The sequence below is a fragment of the Triturus cristatus genome, chromosome 11, assembly GCF_964204655.1.
Source record: "Triturus cristatus chromosome 11, aTriCri1.1, whole genome shotgun sequence".
Taxonomy (NCBI): Eukaryota; Metazoa; Chordata; class Amphibia; order Caudata; family Salamandridae; genus Triturus; species Triturus cristatus.
Genome location: NC_140594.1, coordinates 794,131,190 through 794,145,574, shown reverse-complemented (window position 1 = coordinate 794,145,574; position 14,385 = coordinate 794,131,190).

Sequence of the window (14,385 nt, the reverse complement as noted above, 5' to 3'; positions counted from 1 at the left end):
TCAAAACTAATGGGGCGCTCCGCTCAGCTCCTACCCTGAAATTCTCGGGGTGATTCGTCAAGCGGGGACTGAGAAAAAAGGGGGGTCCCAAAATGCGTTTTCCCCATGCATTTTCCCGTAGGACCTTTAGTCGAAGGTACAGCCCGAACGGCTGAACAGAATTACTTGAAATTTGGCAAAGAGGTAGTCCTCAGGTCAGGCATGTGCCTTTTGCTTAAATGGTGTAAATCCGTTCAGTAGTTCCTGAGAAAATCAAAAGTAAAATCACATATATATCTGGGCGGAGCCTAACCACACATCTCATCGTGAGATCTGATTGGCTGTCAGCACTTCATCCAAGAAGTGTTGGCAGCCATCTTGGGACCAATATACATGATAAAACCTCATTAAAAAGCATTGCAGTTAATTGAAGGTTTTAAGACTTTAGTTACATTATAAATCATTTGTTGATGGTACCATACTCATTTTAGGAATTGTGGTATGTTCTAAGGTGATTTTACCATGTGAAAAAGCCTTCTGCTGTGATATCATGAATCATGTTTCAGAGAAAACTATTTTCTCATGCTTTTCCCACAGAGCTTTGGAAGGTGATCTATAAGCTAACTGAGAGCATATTTTCTGTAAATTCACATTATCTTTCTCAGTCATGTGAGAATGAAGTCTGACATTCTCAGTAAAACATGTACATCCAACTAGGGCAGAGACTGTCAGTTGATTCCTTTGTGTTCTACTGCAGCTTCCCAGAGTGTTCTAAAGAACAACTAGAGCGCTAACAGTCCTACTTATGACAAACGTATGGCATACCTGAAGCCATCTTGGTTGGAATAAAGTGGTAATTCTTAAAACATTTAATTTAAAAAGGAACACAATGAGGGGGTTCATTTTGCCATAGAAAGTATGATTAGTGCTGCAGAAAGAAAAATTAGGGCACATTTTGAGTGACTTCTCAAATCCTCTTCTATTTCATTAAAAAAGTCTGACATGCAGACTGAAACATGCACTTTGAATACCAGCAGCAGAGTTCCCTGGTGAGCAGTAGCTTTACTACAGTGATCTAATCAGCAACTAGAGTGCTAACATTCAGAATTTATGGCAAATGTGTGACACATCTGAATGCCTTCTTGATGGAACCAAGTAAAAAACTGAAAGTATTTCCTACTGAGGAGACTGCGGTAAATGAGGAAATTAGGAAACTTCATAACAAATAAATCTCCCAAGATGGCCACCAGAGACAAAAAAGCCCAAAGGTAGCCCAAATATCACCCAGATGTAGCCCAAGTATAGCCCAATGACAGAATGTCCCAGAGTGTTCTAACGAACAACTAGAGCGCTGCCAGTCTTACTTATGACAAAAGTGTGGCACACCAGAAGCCATCTTGATTGGAATAAAGTGGTAACACTTAAAACATTTAATTTACAAAGGAACAAAATGAGGGGGTTCATTTTGCCATAGAAATTATGATTAGTTCTGCAGAAAGAAAAATTAGGGCACATTTTGACTTCTCAAATCCTCTTCTATTTCATAAACAAATTCTGACATGCAGACTGAAACATGCACTTTGAATACCAGCAGCGGACTTCCCTGGTGAGCAGTAGTTTTACTACAGTGATCTAATGAGCAACTAGAGTGCAAACATTCAGAATTTATGGCAAATGTGTGACACATCTGAATGCCTTCTTGATGGAACCAAAATAAAAAACTGAAAGTACTCCCACTGAGGAGACTGCAGTAAATGAGGAAATTAGGAAACTTCATAACAAATAAATCTCCCAAGATGGCCACCAGAGACAAAAGAGCCCAAATGTAGCCCAAACATCACCCAGATGTAGCCCAAGTATAGCCTAATGACAGAATGTCCCAGAGTGTTCTTAAGAACAACTAGAGCGCTTACTGTCTTACTTATGACAAAAGTATGGCACACCTGAAGCCATCTTGATTGGAATAAACTGGTAACACTTAAAACATTTAATTTAAAAAGGAACACAATGAGGGGGTTCATTTTGCCATAGAAATTATGATTAGTGCTGAAGAAAGAAAAATTAGGGCACATTTTGAGTGACTTCTCAAATCCTCTTCTATTTCATTAAAAAATTCAGATATGCAGACTGAAACATGCACTTTTAATGCCAGCAGCAGACTTCCGTGGTGAGCAGTAGCTTTACTACAGTGATCTAATGAGCAACTAGAGTGCTAACATTCAGAATTTATGGCAAATGTGTGACATATCTTAATACCTACTTGATGGAATCAAAGTAAAAAACTGAAAGCATTTCCTACTGAGGAGACTGCAGTAAATGAGGAAATTAGGAAATTTCATAACAAATAAATCTCCCAAGATGGCCACCAGACACAAAAGAGCCTAAATACAGCACAAATATCACCCAGATGTAGCCCACATGTAGCCCAATGAAAGAAGTGTGCAAAACACTTATTTTTTGTGTATTTGCAGTTTTATATAGTGCAGACTTGTCAGGTATTGGAATGCTTTACATGAGCATTGGTTACATCTCACAAGATCAAATTCATTTTGGTTGTAGACATGGGGAGATTAAGCGATTTGACCACTATCACAGAATGTTGAGCTGAAGCAGAAACTCCAACCTGGTTCCCCAGTTGCAAAGTCTGCGCCTCTGGAAGTAACACCGCATCCTCTCCCCTAGGTGCAACATTTAATCAAGTGGTCAACTGGATAAAAAAACATACAGATTACAAATAATTTAAAAGTCCTTTGTCGCTATTTGAAAACTCAGAAAATATGTCCTCATTTTAGTTTTTTAGAGCACTAACCATAATTTTGATGCAAATAAGACCCTCTCATATATGTAATTTCTAAAGGAAATACTCTAGGTATTACAGTTTTGATTACATCAAGATGACGTCAGGCGTTCCACACTTTTGTAATAAATATAGAATGTTAGCAATCTAGTTGTTCATTGGGATACTGTTGAGAGGCAGAGGCCAGAGGCATGGACTCTGAAAATTGAAGGCAGGTAGGAGAGTGTAGAGGCAACAATTTGACCACACTGGGCAGGCAGGTGTGGTAAATATTTCGTTACCGGTACTATTTTTTATGCGGTAAAGTCTATCAAGAATAACTCAGTAAATATAAGAGGCAGAATCCGTGGTATTAGAGGTTTAAAAATGCTTTATTCCTATAAAAAGGAAGACAATTCGAATTGTGGGCCTTCTATTCCATCACCACGAAAGTTCAGGAAGGAAGGGGGCATATATTATTAACAGATAGGCAGTTTTATAGAAAATACATTACAGTGAAACAGATGCAAGAGGCGTAACAGCTGATAAAAGGTGCATACGTAGCTAATAGAGGGCGTAATTCAAGAAACGTCATTAAACATGATGTCACAAGTGGGTGGATCCATAAAAGAATCCTGCAATGTCAGCAGAAATGTTTGGCAAAGATGCGCACGCAGCCGCATGACGTGTGATTGACGTGCAACTAGAGGGTGAAGGGGACTTGACATTTAGCTCTACATGTGGAGACAGAAGTCTGGGGTTATGTCAACCTAATTCCAAATCATATCTAATATCCTATGTTTAAAGAACTGTGTTATCCAAAAGGAAAGGTCTCTTAGGATAGAATCTTATTCTATACTGACTATACTGACTGTTAGTGCGTGTACAAGCGTCTAAGTGTCTACACTAGATGCGAGGGGGTAGGAATATTCCATGGTAACGGGGCTATGAATTACTTGCATGAGGACAGCGAGGCCTGGCCCCTTTGCATGGTAGCTGGAGGAATGTTTACCTAAACTACTAGACAGGAATGCATCGGATGAGGAGCGAAAGAGATAATCTCGAAGGTGAAATACAGTTTTTGGCAGGTGACAGGCTGGATCAGGCACCGTTAGCCGCGCAAGGAGTAAGACAAAGTTCATGGTCACAGATGCAGGCTCAGACTGGAGCTTTCAGAGGCAGAAGGCAGGAAAAGGCTTGATGACAGAATTCGGGCCTACTCGCCTGAATCTGTGAAATGTGGAAAGTGAACCACATAAAGTCGGTGGCCTTTCATACTTAGGAATGGAATATCTGACCCATTCATGGCGGATCTGAAAGAGGACATGTTGACGGTGGACGCACATATATTTGCGTCTTCAGAACTGGAGCAGGAGGGAACATACATGTACTTATAGCATGCACATGGAGCCGTTGGGGTCTACGATAGGGGACATAACTGATCACAAAATTCATATTTCCTCATTCCCTCCTTGTCCCCTTCGGACCCTTAGGAGATATCGATCTTCATCAATCCATCGATCTGTTCATATAGCATCATTTGTTCTTCTTTCTTCTTCCGGGATCTCGAATGAAAACTTGGAGGTGGGATACACGAGGTGGCACACAGACCACAAATCGCTGGCCCACATTGTAGACATAAGCAGCAACTGAATAGTATGAGAAAGCCAATACCTAGGAAGGATAGTATTCTCCATCCCCAGGCTGACAACACGCCCCAGAACCAACCGGACCAAGTCCAAGTGCCTGGACTCTGGTGTATCTGGCTTACAATCTTATGAAGGCGGGTTATGGCTTTATATACAGACGGTGAATTTTCTGGTATGAAAATGCAACAACTTGATCCGATGACCCTACAAGCTCCGCCCCTATCGGCCAGGATGACGTCAAGGACAAGACGATTTTGAAGCACAACAATCCGCATAGCAGACTGCTCTTCTGTTAAATTGCCTAAGGCGGAAATAGTCTCATTCACTACTGCTTCAAGGGTTCTTGTTAATCTACGTATCAGCTTACTATTAGTGACTGTACCTATATAGGGAAAGAAACCTTTATTGAAATCTGTGTATTTTTCCCATGCTGTTTCAGTGTAATCGACAATTGGGAGATCTCTCTGTTGTGTATTGCGTACTAAATGGGTATTTCTATGATAATCAGGAGGAGCTAGGAAAACAGGTGGCAGAAGGAATGCTATGTAACAGGTACCATCCCAATCTAAAGGTAGACATATATATGCGGTCCGGCCACATATGAAGTAGGAATGATGGGAAGCTCTAAATGTAGACTTGCCTTGATCACTGAATTTTATTACAGTGGTGCATTTACTATGACCCATGTGTATGGAACCATTCTTTCTTATACATAATTCCCCTTTTACTGGGAATACTGACATAGCGGGCAAGATTGGTGTAGCTTCAGATTCAACGTTCAGGATCATGAGGTTAAGTGTAAAGTTACCTAATCCATATACTTCATTTTCTAGATCAGTTCCTGTTCTTTTGGGAAGTCCCTCCTTGTTAGGGTAGCAGACTTTAAGTAAAACTAGGTTCAGGTTTCCCCATACCCAGTTGTCTTGATAAACTGCGGAATTTGAATCTAGGGTATTAATCAAACTAAACCATGCTCCACAGGAGCCATTGTGTGTGAATGGATATGGAAAGAGGGGCAAAACTCCCTTATAGTTCTGATAGGGAGGGAGTCGGCCACATATCCAACAATTTGTGGCATTGCTGGTTTGATGGGAATGATGTAACATACTAATGAATGTGTTGTTGCGCAGCGCAAATCTATATGACAACTCATGCGGAGGAAATTCGCTAAAAGAATGTTCTGCAGTTATATTATAAGCACGTTTAAGAATAGGGTAATACATGTGCAATAGTATGCTAAAAATAATAATCAGAAGACTTAGAAAAAACAAAATTAATAATGTTACTGTACAGTGACTACGAAGTGATTTACAATACGCATGCTTTTTCAGCTGTTTTCGCTGATTTCTTTCTCTATTCCGGTCTAGAGGATACATGTCAGAGACAAATTCAACCGATTCACCTTGGAGAGGACTTAAACAATCAAATTATCTGACTTACTAGACCTCAATTTTAGTTTATAAATTTCTGAGTTCGATTGCTCAACCAAGGGGAGCTTTGAGTCTGTCTTTGAGGAAATACAGGGTTGTGTATCTACACTGGGTGGTAGTCCATAAAATTTCTTGATATGACTCGAGTGCAACCACCCTTTTCTTCCCTCAATTTTCACGGCTGTCCTTGTGGTGAGTAAAACCAACTTCGGTGACTTCCACCTAGGATCCAGTTGGGTCTTCCGGTCAAAGTTCCTGACCAGCACCAGGTCACCAGGAACCACGTCATGGGGCTTCACCTCAGTATTGTCGGGAAAGCTGCGGATACCTGTGAACGACAAGATTGTAGTGCAGACATCAAGGAAGCCAGGTAATCTGTCAGCATATTACAGTCAACGTCAGTGATTTTACGAGGTATAGGCGTCCCCCACATATTTGGTGGTCTACCGAAGATCACCTCATACGGGGATAGCCCTGTTCGAGAATGTGCTACCATTCTCATGTAAAAGAGCGCAACTGGTAAGGCTACTATCCAATCAACTCCTTTTTCTCTACATATTTTGGACAATCTAATTTTCAAAGTTTGATTATGGCGTTCTACGAGACCTGCTGCCTCGGGATGTCGGACACAGTGAAATTTCCATTGATAGCCTAATAGAAGGGAAACGTGTTTCATTAGTTCGGATGAGAACGGCTGGCCGTTATCTGAGTAGACAACACGTGGTAAACCGTACCGTGGGAAGAATTCTCGAACTAACTGTTTGGCAGTAGTCGGGGCAGTGTAATCTGAAACCGGGTATGCTTCTGTCCAACGGGAAAGAGCACAGACAACTACGAGAACATATTTGAATCCTCGACATCGTTCCATCTGGATATAATCCATCTGGAGGACTTCAAAAGCATGATCGGGAGGTTGAAATCCACCCTGCTCTACGGGGATGCTTTTACCTGGATTAAACTGACAACATATCATACAGGTACGAACCTTTTGTTTAGCTGCGGCTCGCAAGTGTTTGTTAAACCAAATGTGTTGAATGCTGTCTAGCATAGCTTTCTCTCCTAGGTGTGCTGGACTATGTATTGTGTTAATGATGACTTGGACCATAGAGTCGGGAAGAAACCATATAGATTTTTCCTTCGTCATCCATCCCTGATTTGTTTGGATCCCTCCTAATTCAGTCCATTTCTTTATTTCTTCTGGTGTAGCATGTGTCTGTATGTCAATTACATCAAGGGCGGGATCCTTAACTGTCATGCAATGTGTTAGTATCGGGACTATTGTCTTTGTCGCGTCAATTGTGAGAGTCTGATTCTGAGCAGTCTGTTTAGCTGTTCTGTCAGCTAGGTCATTACCCTGAGAAATGATATCGGTAACTTTTGTATGGGCTTTGCATTTCATAATCGATATTTCAGTAGGTAGATGAATCGCATCTAATAGGGCTTGAATGAGGGGTCCGTGTTGGATGTGGGCACCGTGAGAAGTTAAATAACCTCTCTCTCGCCACAGTACGCCGAAGTCATGGACGACTCCGAAGGCATAACGTGAATCTGTGTATATGTTGACCTTTTTGTTTGTGGCTTGAATACAGGCTTGTGTCAGAGCGGTGAGCTCTGCTGCTTGAGCTGACAAAGTGTTAATACAATTTGTTTCAATGACTTCAGTGTCTGTTGTGACTGCGTAAGCGGCCACTAGCTCTCCTGTACTTGTTCTCATACATGACCCATCTACATACAATGTCAAGTCTGGATCTGACAAAGGGATGTCTGTCAAGTCTTGTCTGGGTTTCGTCGTGATAGTAATAACTTCAACACAATCATGTGCCAATGGATCTGTTCCGCTCACTGGTAACAGTGTGGCAGGATTTAACGTATTACAACGTCTGATTTCTATATGTGGCTGAAACAATGTTAATTCGTAACCGGTGAGTCTCGCTATAGTCAAGTGTTGTGTCTGTGTGCGGTTCAAGAGAACCTCTACTGCATGGGGTACTTGTACTGTCAATTGATGTCCTAACACTATGGCATCGCTTTGTCTGATTGCTAAAGCTGTTGCTGCCACTGATTTCAGGCACGCAGGAAGAGCCTGAGCTACTGGATCTAATGTACTAGAGAAATAAGCACATGGTTTATGTGATCCTGCTTGTTCCTGAGTGAGTACTGACAAAGCAGTACCTTCGCGTTCTGTAACGAAGAGTGTAAACTGTTTACTGTAACATGGTGTTGCTAGGACAGGTGCTTGGCATAAAGCTTTCTTTAAGCTTTCAAAGGCGTGTGTATGTTCTTGAGTCCAAGGGAGGACAGTCGATGTGGCTGCCTCCTGTGTTGTCAACTGGATGAGTGGTTTTGCTAGAAATGCATATTGAGGGATCCACTGCCTACAGTATGAAGTGAGGCCTATAAAAGCCCGCACCTCCTTTTGTGTCTTGGGTGGTGGCATGTTAGCGATTAACTGGATGCGGTCGGGTGTAAGCTGCCTTCCCTCCTTGGACAGCGAGTGCCCAAGGTAAACAACTCGCTGGACACAGAATTGCAGCTTAGAAGGGGACACCTTGTGCCCCTTGTCAGCCAAAAATTTTAAAACCGTCAGTGACGCTTTTTCACATTCAGGTTCGCTTCGGGCGGTGATCAGCAGATCATCGACATATTGAAGCAAGGCAGTGTTAACTGGCATGTGGATACTGTCAAGTTCTCGTTTCAGTGCTTGGCTATAGATGCTGGGGCTTTCTGTAAATCCTTGAGGTGCGCGTGTGAATTTAAAACTTCGTCCATTTAAACTAAATCCGAATAAATATTGACTTTCCGGATCGATTGGGACACTAAAGAAAGCATTCTTGAGATCAATTACAGTGAAGAACGTAGCTTCTGCGTCAATAGCTGTGAGTGATGAAGAGATATCGGGAACCACAGGGTATTGTGGTACAATACATTTATTTAATTCGCGCAGATCAATAACTAATCGATATACTGGTGGAGCTTTTGGATCCGTTCTTTTAAGAATCGGAATTATCGGAGAATTACATACATTGGAGTCAGTTTCGACAACCACTCCTTGTGTAATGAGCTCGTCAATGATTTGCAGCAAAGCCACAACAGCATCGGGGGGTAACTTGTATTGTCGTATTCGTGGTAGTACTATTCCTGATTTCAGTGTAACTCGATATGGTGTAATGTTCATGCAACCAACATCAGTGGGGCCTTGTGCCCATAAATGTGTAGGTAAATTCTGCAGTCGGTGATCCATGTCTCTGGATACGTAGTGACCTTTAAAGTCACGTAAAAATAGTCGTACTCCTTCCGGAGAACAACATATTATAGCTCCTAGAGCTTTCAATGTTTTTATGCCTAACAAGTTTTCTGGACATGATTTAGTAAGCAATAAATCTGTAGTACGTGTCAATGGACCAATCGTAAGTGGAAGAGGTTGTGTTACATCATTAATTATAGGTTTTCCTGAGAATCCAAGGGAAATATTCTGTGAGCCTGAGAGGGGTGCCCCTGGAACTTCACTACGTCTTATAGTTGTTCTGCTTGCCCCTGTATCAAGTAAAAACTTTCTGTCTTCCCCTAATAGTTCACTATGTACATAAGGTCCCTCTTGGTCTACAGGAACCTCAATAAGGGGTAAGCCAACTTCCCTCTCTAGGCTATCTCATGAGTATCGCTGATAATCGGGATAATCTGCTTGTGCATACTGATACATCTGTTGTGTCGTTGCTTGTGTTGCAGCAATAGGCTGCGCTTGTGGTGGTGCTATAGTCTGTTGTGGAGCTCCCTGTTGCGGAGCTAATTGTTGCGGAGCTAACCTAGGTTGTGCATGCTGAGGTATTTGTTGTTGATTCTGATCCTGTCTAGGTGGACGTGGTCTCTCATGCGTTCTACCTGTGGCAATATTATGTTTCAGGACTGGACAATCGTGTATATAATGACCTGGTTGTTTGCAATAGTTGCATGTCCCTTTCGCAGGGCCTGCGGAATCACCTTTTTGATGACTATCGGCTGGAACTGACTGTGCAACAAGCATTTTCATTTTTGTATCTTTCATACGTCTTTGTTCGTGTTCTTGTTCTTCTCTAATTCTATTGTGATGATATTGTAACATCTGTAGCATCTGTGATGGGGTATTACCTTGCCAGGTACTTTCGAATTTCAATACTCTATTCTTAACTTGTATCAGAGAATTTTCAACTAATTTTGTCACAAACAGATGTGGGTATGACTCACTACTGGCTTTTATGCCACTATTTATACCAAAACATTTTTCAAATCGGGAATAGAAATCACTAGTATCTTCGTCTGGCTTTTGTTTACAGGCTGAGATTGCACCCCAGTCTTCCTTTTTCGTAGTTAATAAACGTGGCAGTACCTGTATTAGTAATCCTGCTAGTGCTGTAGTCTTTTCCCCAAGCCCTGCTCCTGCAGCTCGGGCCTTTTCTTTGTTTTCTAATGCTGTCCAATCTATCTTTTGGTCTCCCACCTCCCATTCTTTTTCTTTGAGTTTTTCATAAACACCGGCTGGTAGTAGGACTTTTAATATTTTCATAATGTCGGGGTAGGTATACTCTCCCATGAGTAACATGTCTTTTATCTCACGGTGGAAACCTGCTGGGTCTTTGTCATGGCTGGGTACTACTTTCTTCATTTCTAATAATTCTAATTTAGTTATAGGTGTGTACACAAATACGCGTGTAAAATTATCACCGGCACCTCTAATTGGGTGTACTTCGCGTAGCGGGTTCTGTCTATCTATGTGATACATTTTTCTTCCCATAATGGGAACTGGAACGTGTTCTGGGCATACGAAATTTAAATATTGGTTTCGGGATTCTAGTATTTCTTTAATCAAATCAGTGCCTGACCCTTTCCATATGTTCGTGAGTAGTTCTGTCAATATGTCAGGTAAGGGTCCTGGATCGGAGTGTTGGCTTTTATATAATATAAGGAGGTGTTGAATCATGTATATACTAGCTAAACGCTGTTCATATGGATCTAGATTCAGAAACGTGTGTGCAAGTACATCGTCATTGTATTCGCTGGGACTGTCAGCCCATTGTACTGCTGACCTGGCTAATTCTTGTTCGTCCATGGAATCGAGCATGTGGTACCCCTTTCGATCTCGGAGTAATTTATCAGCGGCTTGGAATAAATGTTCGGGGGATTTTGTATTTAACATAGGGTTTGGAAAATGTCTACTATATTCTGGACGTATTGGACGTACCGGATCATTAAAACCTCTGGTATTATTATGGGGTCTTCCTCTACCTACATAAGCTATCGTTTCTACTTGCTCTGACTCTTGCTCCTCCTCTTCTCTGTTTAGGTTAGCGGCGTCTACCTCTAATCTTTCTTCGTGTATTCGTTCTACTTCTTTGCGGATCTTTCGGTACATAGCGACTATACATAACTGTTTATCATGTCTCCCTTCTGATATATGCTGACCCCAAGTGACAAGTTTTTGCATTTCTTCCGGATTTACCCCAGGCCGGTCTTGATTTCTGATTACACAGTTTATGAGGAAACGTAACAGTTGTCCCTGTACCTCCGCTTTCTGGTACTCCATGGCTCTGCTAATACTTTCAGGACTTCGCCCTGACTGGACAAAGTGATACATATTTTCTAAATGTGTAGTCATTCCTGGTAGCTTCGTTAAATATATTGCAGCTCGTCGAATACGTAATGATGACAGCAGCATTTCGTCCCGTTTACCGGGCACAGGATCATATCTACAATCTACTAGAAGTTCCTTAAGCATGTCGGGAGTTGCTAGTTTGGGCGTACGTTGGAGGGCTAAATCTCTAAGAGTCTGTTTATTTCGCGGCGGAGTGGCAAACATGTCTGTCGTACCTCCTGTAGCACCGTCTGAGGTGCTAGGCACGAAAGGATTCGTTGGGCGTAGGATAGAGATTGTAGATGCGGGAAAAACTGTAGAAACGGACGGGTCTGTTGGAACTTGTGTAGGAGTTTGTAATTGCGGGGATACAGACGGATGCTCTTGGTGTTGAACACCATCGGCAAGCGGTGTGGGTGGTATGGCATTAGCATACTCGGGAGCTGCGTCATCTAAATAGGACGAAAGAAAAACGTCCTTTGCTGTTTTGGGATGTGATTTGGGATGTGCTTTTATCGGAAACAATGGAGGTGGCAGGTCTTTTGGTATTTCCTGAGTAGCCTTAGGTAACCCTTCGGCCAAAAGTGGATACATACCATTCATAAGGGCGTTTCTTTGTCTATCTACTTGTTCTGAGTTTACTCGAGTACCTTCCTCAAGTAATAGATTTTCTCGAGTTTTATTTGAATTCTCTCTACCTTTATCTTCCTGTCTGAGTGCTTTTTCTGTACGTCTATACGATTCTTTACGCCATAATTCAATAGCATCTTTCTGTGACTGTCTGGCTTTCTTTTTCCATAATTCTTCTTCTACTCTCATGATGCAATCTGCATCCCAGGTCCCCGCTGCGGGCCATCTCTGACTCTCTGGTAATTCTTTGGTGTAGTCCACCCATAAATCAAGAAATAATACGGCATCTAGACCATGCTTATGATACATAAAGTATCCTGGAGTATCCCTAGGTGGAATGGGAACAGCTTCTTCGAGTACACCTTTTCTAGTTTTGATCTGTCTTAGTTTCGAAAAGAGCGGCATCTTTAGATCTTGTTTCTAGAACACACTTTATACAAGAAAACACAATAATGAACAGTCATTCACACCACAATATATAGAACGTATTAAAACATTTAACGCCTAACAGTTTTAACGAACAATGATAACTAATAGAAAACTAGTTATTGACATTATACTGACACTAGATAATACTTATTCATATGCAAGACATACTATATTACTATATATACTGCTAAACAGTACAGATACACTGCTAAAACAGTGCAGACCGGATTTGTGTACCCAAACCCGTCTTGACCGGCACAGACTATGTGCACGTAAAATGCCTCCCCGATAATGGTACTCACCGGGTAGCTCGGAACGGAAGGCCTCGGAACGGAACTGAAACTGGACCGGACTGGACTCGACTCGACTGGACTCGGAACTTCGGAACTCGGTGGGACTCTGTATACCTCGGATCTTGCTCTCTCAGCTAGGCTCTGGTCGGGATACTTCGCACTTCTCACCGCCTCGTCTGGGTGTTGATCGCAGCCTCAGTCGTCCCCGCTTGGCCGGAGGGAGATACAGGAAATCCTGTAGGTACGCGTTTTTGTCCGTTCAGCTGTGGCAGGAGACCGGGCCTGCAACGCACCGCCGGCGCGTGAGATGAGAAAGTGTCCCTGTTCGGGCGCCAATTTATGTGGTAAATATTTCGTTACCGGTACTATTTTTTATGCGGTAAAGTCTATCAAGAATAACTCAGTAAATATAAGAGGCAGAATCTGTGGTATTAGAGGTTTAAAAATGCTTTATTCCTATAAAAAGGAAGACAATTCGAATTGTGGGCCTTCTATTCCATCACCACGAAAGTTCAGGAAGGAAGGGGGCATATATTATTAACAGATAGGCAGTTTTATAGAAAATACATTACAGTGAAACAGATGCAAGAGGCGTAACAGCTGATAAAAGGTGCATACGTAGCTAATAGAGGGCGTAATTCAAGAAACGTCATTAAACATGATGTCACAAGTGGGTGGATCCATAAAAGAATCCTGCAATGTCAGCAGAAATGTTTGGCAAAGATGCGCACGCAGCCGCATGACGTGTGATTGACGTGCAACTAGAGGGTGAAGGGGACTTGACATTTAGCTCTACATGTGGAGACAGAAGTCTGGGGTTATGTCAACCTAATTCCAAATCATATCTAATATCCTATGTTTAAAGAACTGTGTTATCCAAAAGGAAAGGTCTCTTAGGATAGAATCTTATTCTATACTGACTATACTGACTGTTAGTGCGTGTACAAGCGTCTAAGTGTCTACACTAGATGCGAGGGGGTAGGAATATTCCATGGTAACGGGGCTATGAATTACTTGCATGAGGACAGCGAGGCCTGGCCCCTTTGCATGGTAGCTGGAGGAATGTTTACCTAAACTACTAGACAGGAATGCATCGGATGAGGAGCGAAAGAGATAATCTCGAAGGTGAAATACAGTTTTTGGCAGGCGACAGGCTGGATCAGGCACCGTTAGCCGCGCAAGGAGTAAGACAAAGTTCATGGTCACAGATGCAGGCTCAGACTGGAGCTTTCAGAGGCAGAAGGCAGGAAAAGGCTTGATGACAGAATTCGGGCCTACTCGCCTGAATCTGTGAAATGTGGAAAGTGAACCACATAAAGTCGGTGGCCTTTCATACTTAGGAATGGAATATCTGACCCATTCATGGCGGATCTGAAAGAGGACATGTTGACGGTGGACGCACATATATTTGCGTCTTCAGAACTGGAGCAGGAGGGAACATACATGTACTTATAGCATGCACATGGAGCCGTTGGGGTCTACGATAGGGGACATAACTGATCACAAAATTCATATTTCCTCACAGGAAGGGCAGTGGCAGCACAACAGACTATGGAGGGCAGTGGAAAGGGGGGCAGGGGCAACAAACCAACAA